This window comes from Chrysemys picta, chromosome 8, assembly GCF_011386835.1.
Source record: "Chrysemys picta bellii isolate R12L10 chromosome 8, ASM1138683v2, whole genome shotgun sequence".
Classification (NCBI taxonomy): Eukaryota; Metazoa; Chordata; order Testudines; family Emydidae; genus Chrysemys; species Chrysemys picta.
The window spans coordinates 27,328,987-27,341,570 of record NC_088798.1 but is presented as its reverse complement, the minus strand read 5'-3'; the positions used below and the strand labels follow the sequence as shown (position 1 = coordinate 27,341,570).

Sequence of the window (12,584 nt, the reverse complement as noted above, 5' to 3'; positions counted from 1 at the left end):
ATGGGGTTGGGGTCATTTTCTCAAATAATTTCCCAAAGATTTTCACCTGCTCTTTATTTCCTTAGCATTGGTAGATGTGGATTTATTTTAATCCTTCCTTCCTCCAGTGGCATTGCACTTAATCTCTCACTGAAATAATATTTTGTGCTTGCAGTTTTAGGAAACATTAAGATTCTGACCCAATTTAACCAAAACAATCCAATGCATTTTTTGTCTGGTACCTCCAGTAGATCTATTGTCCTCCTACCCTCTCTTTCATGTAATCTTTATTTTCCGGGGGCAGGCTTTTTTTTGTTTTATTGATTTTTCTGTTTATAGGTTCAGTCTGCTAATTTGTCTTTCCTTACATAAGGTTCCAAGTTCCAGCTACAGAGCATAACCTTAGCCAGAGGGTAGGCTTCAAGATTCTTATCCTCTCCTCAGTTTAATTTGAAGCTACTGTACGAAGACAGTCATGTCAGGTTTTTTTGTGAGAGCAGATGACCCATCATAAGGGAAAGCACTGAACCATCCTTCTCCCCTGTGCTTCAAAATTCAGTGTATGAAAATGAATAAACTGAAACTGTCCTTCATTGTGACTTGTACTATCCTGCTCGTTATTGAATTACATGTTTTAATAAAGGGCTTATATAGCATCTAAGAAGAAGTTAGGTGCCATTTATCAATTAATTACCCATGAAAATCTGAGACAAGTTACATGGTAGTAGTTATTGTACCCAGGGTGTTAGGCATATGCTACACAAAAATTCAGTCACCTTGAAATTATATGGACAAAGCTGCTTGTATCCTGCAGAATACTAAATAACAGCCTTTATGTACAAGAGGCCTTGAAATTTGTCCAAATATTGCCTATAGATGGAATGCATTTTTAATAAACTGGGGATAGATGGCATGATGGATTCATGCATGAATCTTTATACTGTGAAGAATGTGGTCCAATTTTTTTCTTAGGTCACAAGTGATAAAGCTGGCTGATCTCCACTTAGTTTTGAAAGTAGGCAATTATCCCTATTACCATCCCCCACACTCAGTGTATTGTTTGTCATTCACTTCTTAGGAAGGTTCCAGACTGAAGTAAAAAAGGGGGTCACCAGACTAGATGGAGCTACACTGGTAGAAAGTGCTACATAATTGTACAACTATTAATCCCTGAGGTGAGTGGAGTGAATCTTATCAAATGATTATATTCCCATGACTATTCTCTTTCAGGGCCACACTAACATTCTTATATGGATTAGCTCCTTATTCTGTCAGAAGTCCCATTGGAGTCAATTGGAGTACTTACTCTGCAAAGTTATCACAATTTAAAACACACAGATGTGCCTTGTCATTATCCCTTGTAGACTACTGCCTGCAAATGGTTCGTCGAATGAATCTTGAATCCATGCAACATAGCTGTATTTCACCTTGTTCTTGTGCAACTGGACATCAGCATGTCCCCATGGCAAACTCATAGCACCTTTTGCAGAAAACCAATTAACTTTCTAACTAAACTGCCTCAGAACTTATTCTAGTTAACAGTTGAAACTGAATACAAATCTATTTTTGTATTGCATTGGCAACCAGCCAGTGTAACCAGACTCTGAGGCTCCATTGTGCAAGCTGCTGTACAAACACATAAGAAGGAAATCGTTGCCTCAAAGAGCGTACAGTCTAAGGGCTAGTCTACACTACGGGTGGGGATCGATCTAAGACACGCAACTTCAGCTACGTGAATAGCGTAGCTGAAGTCGAAGTATCTTAGATCGATTTACCTTGGGTCCTCACGGCGTGGGAGCAACGGCCGTGGCTCCCCCATCGACTCCGCTACCGCCGCTCACTCCGTTGGAGTTCCGGAGTGGACAGGGAGCGCGTTCAGGAATCGATATATCGCGACTTAACGAGACGCGATATATTGATCCCCGATAAATCGATTGCTACCCGCCGATACGACAGGTAGTCTGGACGTACCCTAAGACAAGATGTAACAAATAAAGGCAAATGAGTGGGAGTGGAAGAAGGTGACTATAAAAGCAATAAGATCACATTATCACATAATTCAAAGGCCATTTAAATCAATTGAATTACATGTTTTAATAAAGGGTTTAGTAGCTTCTAAGAAGTTAGCTTTTCATCAGCAATTAATTGACACATAGCAGCTAAGGCCTGGTCTACACTGCGAGTTTAGTTCGAATTTAGCAGCATTAAATCGAATTAACCCTGCACCCGTCCAAACAACGAAGCCATTTACTTAGACATAAAGGGCTCTTAAAATCGATTTCTGTACTCCTCCCCCTAGAATGGCATGCAGCTCATCATTTCTGCAGGATGTCTGGGGCTCTGACCCAGAGCAGCCGTTTGCCTCTCTGGTTCTTTAGTAGGCTTGCCTGATATTCTAGGCAGGACTGACTCTCCATTAGACAAAACTTAAAGAAGAGAATGACCTGGGGAGTCATTCCCATTTTTGTCTAGGCGCCCCTGACCAACCTCACCGAGGCCGGCCAGGAGCACCCATGACAGCAGCAGATGGTACAGTATGGCTGGTAACCATCTTTGCTAACTTGCAAAGGCAAGGGGATACTGCTGTGTAGCACTACAGTACCGCGTCTGTCAGCAGCATCCAGTAGACATACGGTGACAGTGAAAAAAGGCTGAACAGGCTCCATGGTGGCAGTGCTATGGCGTCTGCCCGGGCAATCCAGGGAAAGAGGGCGCGAAATGATTGTTTGTCATTGCTTTCACGGAGGGAGGATTAACTGACGACATTTACCCATAACTACCCGTGACAAATTTTTGCCCCCATCAGGCATTGGGATCTCAACCCAGAATTCCAATGGGCAGGGGAGACTGCGGGAACTATGGGATAGCTATGGGATAGCTACCCACAGTGCAATGCTCCGGAAGTCGACGCTAGCCTCAGTACATGGACGCACACCACCAAATTAATGTGCTTAGTATGGCTGCATGCACTCGACTTTATACAATCGGTTGCCAAAAATCGAATTCTGTAAATTCAGAGTAATCCCGTAGTGCAGACATACCCTAAGACAAGTTGCATGATGGTGGTTGTACCCAGGCCATAAGGCATATGCTATATGAAAAATGCAGTAACCTTGAAATTATGTGGATCATCTAAGCATATCTCACCTAATCAATTCCCTGCCACTGCGGAGGCCTGGGTGCTCTCATTCTCTGCCTGTGGCACAGAGCTTCCTGAGGACTCAAATGATTGTGGTATAACTAAAATTTTTTATCTTAATAGAGGGGTATCTGGATGAAGTGTAATGCCAGCCTGTCTTACACAGAAGGTCAGACTGGATGATCTGATAGTTCCCCTCTGGCCTTAACTATTTCATAGTTCTATATAGAGTTAACTTCAATGGGCTTTGAATTGGAACCTATATGTACAACTTGAAAGCTTCATCATCCTCATCAATCCCCATTGGTTTTCTACCTATTCTTTCAATAAAGTTTAATTTAAATGAACCAAAAAAAAAAAAGGAAACCAAACTCTGGTTTATTGATAGTTTTCTAGGAATGCTAACATCTGCATAAGAGTCAGTACCTAATGTGTATCATATAATGTAGCAATATGGGGATACCTTGGCGGGACCGGTAGAGGTTCAGAGGGGTGCAAGACTGAAGTCAACAGAATTAGTAAGTAGGGTGTCAGAAGCATACTGGGGAATGACATTCAGCATGGAGGTGTGATTCATTAAGCATTTTGGCTGGAATTTTCAGAAATGCTCTGATTCTGCTCCCATTGACTTCAACATGAGCTTCATTCAACAGGAGCAGAGGCTGTGCACTTACTAGCATTACAAAACCAAATATCTAACAGGTTAACTTTACTTTTTTTGTGCGAGGGAAAGGGGTTGCACTAAAAGTTATGCAACTTCTGAATAAGGACCAACCAAAGATTTCACCACAGGAGAACAGCTACTGAAATGAAATGTGTTTAGGTCCAAAAGCTCTTGGAGGTGTAGAAGGCATCTTACCCAGTTAGATGGGTGCAACTGAGATCCCATATGGCGTAAATGGGAAAGCTCTGAGGCAGCAGAGAGTCCATGTTTATTTTCACTACTTCATTTGTTTACTTGTTTTGCCTTTTAGTCATCAATTTGTAGGTTTTGCACCAAGGAATGGTACAAACTGACACAATGAGATTGGAGTGGGAAATGACAACATGCCGAGGAATCCCTAGTAAATCATTCTCTGACATCCAATAAAGATGCATACCATTGCAACTAATTTTTTTTAACGTCTTAAGTGGAAAAATTAGACATCACACAGTATTTGAGTATTAGGAAAAATGTGCATAGAGTTTTCATTATCATGCCCGCCACTGAAAATATCATTTTATGACTGGAATAATCTGATGAACAACACTATATTTGTGATATAAAATGTTTCCATTCCCCCTCCAAAAAAACCTTTAATATTGTATACGGCTTAATGGATGATAAATTTAACATACACTCAATTACAATTTTTTTTTGTATTTTTATTTTATTTTGTGATTTTTATATATAGGAATTCATTCAGCTACAGAGCTATTTATTGGTGATTTTTGCAAGCAGCTATAAATGCATCCGTTGATAACTAAACAATACATTTATGCATCTGGTCTTATTGTCATAGCATTTAACACTTTCAAGCATATTATACACTTCCGATCATACATTGTGCACCATGCACTCTTCATAATTACCACAATCTGAATAGTTGCTAGGGCTGAAAAGGGTAACTACCACTAGAAATCTGCAAAAGTGAATTAATTAATTTATGTAAGAGAACTGTCAAAGTTCCCATTTTATGTCAAGTTCAAAGGCAAGCTATAGTGCTGTCTTTTTTTTTAATTTTTATTCTTAATAATTGAGCTATAGTTGCAAAGAGAATCATTCTAGAGTTCATATGTTCCATGCCAAAATCCATGCTACTAATGTTGCTACCTTTCCATAAAAGGGGAGCAAAGTAGAGGCTGGTGACATCTGAAAGCAGGTAGGCACATCTGATAAATAAGAGTGCAGTCAGAGTATGGGCAAAGATCATGATTTATGGGATTCAAAGAGGGCTGAGCAAAGCCTATCTAATACAGCTTCCATTAGTGGAATGGCATACCAATTCTACCTCTTCTGCTTAGGTGAGAGAGAAGCTATATAAAAGTCCTGTGGTTTGATCCTCTTACCACTGAAGTCAAAGAGAGTCTTCCCACTCACTTCAGTGGAAGCTGACCTGGGACCCTAAACCTTTTCACTCAAGCATCTTCTATATCTGGCTATGTATGGCCGCAATCCATGTAAAAGGACAGTTGCCTGTTCTGTAACTGGCGTTCTTCGAGATGTGTTGCTCAGGTGTATTCCACAGTAGGTGTGCGTGCTCACCACATGCACTAGTGCTGGAAGTTTTTCCCTTAGCAGTACCCGTAGTGGGGGGAGCACCTCTGCGACCCCTGGAGTGGCGCCTGTATATCGCACCATAAAGGGGGCTGCGCGCTCCCCCCACCCTCAGTTCCTTCTTGCCAGACAACTCCGACAGAGGGGAAGGAGGGCGGAATGTGGAATACACCTGAGCAACACATCTCGAAGAACGTCAGTTACGGAACGGGTAATTGTCCTTTCTTCTTTGAGTGATTGTTCATGTGTATTCCACAGTAGGTGACTCCAAGCTATACCTGATGGAGGTGGGAGGAGTTTAAGGATTAGCCAGGCGGAGCACCGCCCTACCAAACCCAGCGTTATCCCGTGCTTGGGAGACGATCGCATAATGCGAAGCGAAGGTGTGGACAGCGGACCAAGTAGCAGTCCTGCATATGTCCTGAATAGGGACATGAGCCACGTAGGCAGCTGATGAGGCCTGAGCTCTCATCGAATGAGCCTTCACTATATAGGGTGACCAGATCACAGGGATGAAATATCGGGACGCGGGGGGGGGGCAAAAAAAAATGGTGGCGGAGCAAAAAAAAAAGCAGTTTCGCAGGGGCGGGGGGCATTAGCAGGCCCCAGCCGCGCCGGGCGCACGTGCTGCCCACCCCAGGGCAAAAGCTGGCCCCGATGCAGAAGGGGCTAGGGATAAAGAGGGCAGGGGGGGGGACAAGAAGCAAAGTCCGGGGCTGGCCGCGGTGCGGGCGTGCAAGGGGCCAGGGCTGGCACAGCCGAGCCACAGCAGCAGCCGGTCACCTGAGGGGCTCCAGGCTGGGCAACGGGCAGGAGCCAGGGCTTTTCCCAGCCCTGCAGAGCCTCCTGCCCCCCAGCCCGCCGTGGGCACATGCGGCGCGTCCCGCCGCCGGCCGGGAGCCCCGCGCCTCTCCCGCTCGGCTGTGCTCCAGCGGCTCCTTCCAGGCGGGGCGAGCCGCTGGAGCGCAGCCAAGCAAGAGAGGCGCGGGGCTCCCTGGCAGCGGCGGGGAAGTTTATGGGGACCCCGGCTGGCCCCTCGCCCCTGTCCGCCGGCCTCCCTGCCTGGGACAAGTCTCGCCCCCGCAGCCTCTCTTCGCCGCGTGTCTCCGGCGGCCCACGCTGCCCACCCGGGCCAGAGCCAGCCCCGGCTGCTGCCTCCACAGCAGCGGCCGGTCTCCTGAGGGGCTCCCCAGGGCTCCAGGCTGGGCAACGGGCAGGAGCCAGGGCTTTTCCCAGCCCTGCAGAGCCTCCCGCTCCCCAGCCCGCCGTGGGCACATGCGGCGCGTCCCGCCGCCGGCAGGGAGCCCCGCGCCTCTCCCGCTCGGCTGCGCTCCAGCGGCTCCTTCCCGGCGGGGCCGCGGCAACTTTCCCTTCCCCTCCCAGGCTCCTAGTAGTTGCCCGACCCTCCTCCTAACCTCCTCCCTCCATTGAGAGATCCAATGGGGGAAGGAGGAGGCGGAGTCGGGGTTGGGGGGGCGTGAGCGCCGGAACGGAGGGCAAATTTGCTTTTTTGTCCAGTGTCCTGACCGAACATCGGTCGGGACGCGGGACAAAGAAGGAAATATCGGGACTGTCCCGATAAAATCGGGACGTCTGGTCACCCTATCACTATAGGCGGCGGGGGAACCCCTGCCAGGTCGTAACATGTGCTTTTGCAGGAGGTGATCCAGCGGGAAATCCGCTGGGTGGAAACTGGTCGCCCCCTCATGCGCTCGGCCGATGCAATAAACAGCTAGGGGGACATCCTAAATGGCCTGGTCCTGTCTAGGTAAAAAGCCAGCGCTCTTCGCACATTTAACATGTGCAGGCGCCGATCCTCATTGGAGGAATGGGGCTTAGAACAGAGGACCGGGAGGAAAATGTCCTGCTCTATGTGAAAAGCCGAGACTACCTTTGGCAGGAAAGCCGGATGTGAGCGGAGCTGGACCTTATCCCTATGGAAGACCGTGTATGGGGGCTCAGATGTCAGTGCCCTGAGCTCCGAGACCCGGCGGGCTGAGGTGATAGCTACCAGGAACGCCACTTTCCACGATAAATGGGACCAAGAACACATGGCCAAGGGCTCAAAGGGAGGCCCTGTGAGGCAGGAGAGCACCAGATTCAGGTCCCAGAGTGGAACCGGGGGGTCTAGTGTACGGGAAAGGCCCGATCCAGACCTTTTAGGAACCGGGACATCATGTGGTGTGAAAACACCGAGTGGCCCTGGAAAACACCGAATGATGGAAGGCCGAGATGGCCGCCAAGTGCACTCTGACTGAGGAGGGTGCCAGTCCTTGGGTTCTAAGGGAGAGGAGGTAATCAAGGATGAACTGGAGAGGTGCTGAGGAGGGGGAAGCACTCTTCTTCCTCGCCCATCTAGAGAACCGATACCATTTCGCTAAGTAGGTTCTACGTGTGGATGGTTTCCTGCTCTCGAGCAGGACCTGTCTAACCCTCTCAGAACACCTCCCTTCCTCCTCGTTCAACCATGGAGCAGCCACACTGTCAAGTGGAGGGCGGCCAGGTTGGGATGGAGGAGACGACCTCCCTCCTGGGAGAGGAGGTCTGGTCGAAGTGGCAGCCTGTACGGGGGGCCCACGGACAGCTGCAGGAGGGTCCCATACCAATGTGGACGGGCCCAACCCGGGGCTATGAGGATAATCCATGCCCCGTCTGCCTTCACCTTCTGTAGGACCTTGCCTATCAGGGGGAAGGACGGGAAGGCATACAGCAGGGGCCCCAACCACGTTAACAAAAATGCGTCCAAAATCGACCCCTCGCCCTGCCCTGCCCTGGAGCAGAATCGCGGGCATAGGCAATTCTGTGCGGTGGCGAACAGATCTACCTGGGGAGTGCCCCAGTGTAGGAAGAGCTGCCTGGCCACCTTCTTGTGTAGAGACCACTCGTGTTGTTGGGAGAAAAACCTGCTTAGGTGATCTGCGAGTGTATTGCGGTTGCCAGGCAGGTGAAAAGCCCTCAGGTGGATGTCGTGGGCTATACAAAACTCCCACAGGAGTTGGGCTTCCTGGCACAAAGCCGCTGAACGAGTACCCCCTTGTCTGTTGATATAGTACATCGCGGTCATATTGTCTGTGAGGACTCTGACCGCCTTCCCTCCCAGGTGGTGGCGGAAGGCCACACATGCCACGCATACCACCCTGAGTTCCCTGACATTTATATGCAGGGACAATTCTGAGGGCGACCATCTGCCCTGTGTTCAGAAGTTTCCCACATGGGCTCCCCATCCCAGGTCTGAAGCATCCGATACCAGATCTTGTGAGGGAGGGGGCTCCCAGAAGGGGATGCCCTGGAGCATGTTGCCTGGGAGAGACCACCATTGTAGGTCAGCAGCTATATGGGGGGGGCAGCATGACTACCTTGTCCAGGCCATCCCTGGCCTGGGAGTACTGGGAGGCCAGCCAAAGCTGGAGGGGCCGCATCCTGAGCCTGGCATGTCGCACCACGAAGGTGCAGGCTGCCATATGGCCGAGGATCTGAAGGCACATTCCTGCCATCATCACAGGGAAGGTCGTGACTGAGGCTATGAGATTTCTGAGAGTCTCGAACCTGTCCCAGGGGAGGAAGGCCGTGGCCCCCCGAGAGTCTTACAGTGCCCCTATGAAATGTATGCGCTGAACCGGGACTAACGTGGATTTCTCCTCATTTACCACCAGGCCTAGCCTCGCGCAGGTGTCTAGCAGGAATTGTACCTGAGCCTGCACCTGGGACCGAGACTTGCCCTTGAGCAGCCAGTCATCCAGGTAGGGGAAGATCTGCAGCCCGTTCCTCCTGAGGTGGGCTGTGACCACCGCCGTACATTTGGTGAAAACCCTGGGGGCCGTAGAAAGACCAAAGGGGAGGACCGTGAACTGGTAATGGTCTGTCCCCATCAGGAAACGCAGGAAGCCTCGAAAATATGGATGTGAAAATATGCATCCTGGAGGTCCAGGGCTACGAACCAATCTCCTGGGTCCAGGGACGGGACAATAGAGGCCAGCGACACCATACGGAATTTGCATTGAACCAGAAACTGGTTGAGATTCCGCAGGTTGAGGATGGGCCTGAGCCCGCCTTTTGCCTTCGGGATCAGGAAATAGCGGGAGTAAAACCCCTTGCCCCGAAACTCCTGAGGTACCCTCTCCACCGCGCACAGGGTGAGGAGGCGTGACACCTCCTGACTTAATATAAGAGTGTGCTCCGGGTCCCCCGGGGCATCCCGGGGCGGAGGGTGGTTCGGCAGGATGGAAACAAACTGCAGCCTGTAGCCCTCAGAGATGGTACTGAGGACCCACCGGTCTGAAGTTATGTGGGATCAATGTACCCTGAAGGCAGATAAATGGTTGCCAAAACCCAACTTTCTTAACTGGGAGGGGGGGGTTCCCTGGCAACAGGCCCGGTGACCCCCCGCAAACAGTCAAAACTGCCTCTTGCCCTGCCTCTTGCCCTTCGAGGGGCTGGGGCGTGGGGCTGACCGAGACTGATGCTGAGACTTGCGTCTCTGGTCTCTAGGCCTCTTGGGCGGGGGCTCGTATCTGCCCCGTGCTCGGGGAGCCGAGGGCTGCGGTCTGGGCTTGTCCTTGGCCGGCGGAACATACAGACCGAGTGTCTGCAGGGTGATGCGGGAATCCTTCATCCCGTGCAGATGGGTGTCTGGTCTGCAAACAATGCTTTGCCATCAAATGGCAGGTCCTGCATCAGAGCCTGGGACTCTACCAACAGCCCCGAGAGGGAAAGCCAAGACGCCTGTCTCATGAAGATTGCCATGGCCATGGAACGAGCCGCCGTGTCAGCTGCATCCGAGGCTGCCTGGAGAGCTGCCTTTGCTACCACTGCACCCTCATCGAGGAGCGCCCGGAACTCTTTCTTGTCCTGCTCTTGGAGGGAGGGTTCAAACTTTGGCAAGGAACCCCACAAGTTAAAGTCAAAGCGACTCAGGAGGGCTTGGTGGTTTGCTACCCTGAGTTGGAAACTGGCTGAGGAATAAACCTTTTTGCCAAACGTGTCCAGGCTCCTTGCCTCCTTACCCTTAGGAGTTGGTACAGGCTGACCGCGCCGCTCACGGTGGTTGACTGACTCCACCACCAAAGAGTTCAGGGTGGGGTGGGTGTAAAGATACTTGTGCCCTTTTGTTGGCACGAAGTATTTACTTTCCGCCTTCTTGGAGAAGCCACTGGGAGTGCAGATCGCTTTTGGGCATGGAATTGCGACAGGAGTTGCACGACTTGAAGCCTGGGGCACGGGACAGGCCCCAAGCCAGGCTACGAACTAGAGAAGCTATCTGTTGACGAACAAGTACCACTAAGCCAAGGCTGGAGCACAAAGTTCCGACTACCTTCACTGGCGGCAAGAAGGAACTGAGGGTGGGGGGAGTGCGCAGCCCCCTTTATGGCGCGATATACAGGCGCCACTCCAGGGGTCGCAGCGGTGCTCCCTCACTATGTGTACTGCTAAGGGAAAAACTTCCGACACCGGTGCACGTGGCGAGCACACACACCTACTGTGGAATACACATGAGCAATCACTTGAAGAAGAATGATGGGATTGGGATCAGTGACCAAGCACACATTAATGTGACTAGCTGAGAACAACATCCTACTGGCCTCAACAGGGAGAGGTACAATATCAGAACTTCCCTTAGATTGGCCATTAGGTTAGACCTGGCCATGACCTGCCAATCCTAACACTTTCAGGCCCTGGTTCAAGAAAGCATCTGTATAGTGGAAAGCCCTCAAGTCCAAACCTATTCAGTGAAGTATTTTAGCATGTGCTTAAGTGCTTTCCTAAATCTTACTCTCAGTAAGTAAATTTCTTATTCCATTCTTACTGCTAGGATCATTGACAATGCAGTTCATTCACTCAAGGTCCTGCTTTTTCTTGTATATTTCCCATTCATTCTGGAGCAAACTCAACTCGTACTGGGTTGGCTTAGTGTTTTCCATTGATCTCTTCTCCTCAGCTAAGAGACTCAAGAGGCAACCTCAGTGTGTAGCAATAGAGGCTCTTTTCGGTCAGAGCTCCTTATGCACCCCTGCTGTCAAACAGATGTGTAGGAGGGAATTGAGAGATTTAAAATGGAAGTGTAGCACATGAGTCTGGCCCTGGAGTTTGACTTCTTTATTCCATTCCAGGATGCTCCAGTAGAAACTAGTAAAGACGAACTGCAAAACATTCTGTGTTTTTCAGTTGGTCTTTGTATCTTTCATCAACCTCCTGCAGTGATTTATTCTAGAAAATGACATACGCTCTTCATGTCCAAAGGTGAGCAAGATAGTTGGTTATCCCAGTGCGATGATAAAACATGTTTAGACTCTTAGGTTTGTAGTGTAGACAAGTCCTATGTCAAAGAAAGTTACATCGGCATAAATTAGCACAGCACTTGCTGGGAGGGATAGCTCAGTGGTTTGAGCATTGGCCTACTAAACCAAGGGTTATGAGTTCAATCCTTGGAGAGGGGGCCACTTAGGGAACTGGGGTGAAATCAGCACTTGGTTTTGCTAGTGAAGGCAGGGGGCTGACCTCGATGACCTTTCAGGGTACCTTATAGTTCTATGAGATAGGTATATCTCCATATATTATATTATGTGCATATGTGGCTCCTTGTATTGGCGGTGCTCATACTCACCAGGAGTATCTCTCTTAATTTCTATTCACTGATCAGTAACTTTTGGATATTTGACAATGTTTATAACAATGTTCTTGGCATCCTTTATATTCTGTGTGGTTTTTAAAGTAGCATGTGTGGTGACAGGACACCTGGGTACCATTTCAAGGTTGGTCACTGTTTCACTTTGGATAAGTCGCTTATACTCTCCTTAAGCTTACTCCTACATAAAATGGGCAGAATAATATTTGCATCCTTCACAGAGGCATTTTGAGGCTTAGTTACACAGTTGTAAAGCACCAAATATCCAAAAATTACTTATTTTCCTTTATATCCCAACTTCATTGGTTATTTCAGAATATAGACAGTTGATTGGTGAATGGAGATTAAATGCATTCATAGAAAGATAGTGCAGTAAATTTTGACACATTCCCATATGGACTCGATTGTCATAAATTTTACCTGTACTTGCACTTTGCATCTATTCCTGTGGACCAAGTCTTGCCTGTCCACTTTTTGATCACCACCTTATCTCTTTTGAGCTGCTGTTGAACAAGAATTGAAGCTGAAATGCATGTTTGTATGTAGCGTTTGAAAACTGAGCTGCAATTTTTGTGTTTAGAAGCATC

General features: G+C 48.9%; 1 long non-coding RNA gene across 1 annotated transcript; it reads left to right on the top strand.

Moving 5' to 3' along the window:
* Positions 1 to 1,055: 1,055 nt before the first annotated feature.
* LOC135973285 (uncharacterized) lies at positions 1,056 to 10,840 on the top strand. The gene is made up of 3 exons (XR_010590096.1): positions 1,056 to 1,154; positions 9,029 to 9,115; positions 10,041 to 10,840. It is a non-coding gene; the product is annotated as an uncharacterized LOC135973285 (long non-coding RNA).
* Positions 10,841 to 12,584: the final 1,744 nt, after the last annotated feature.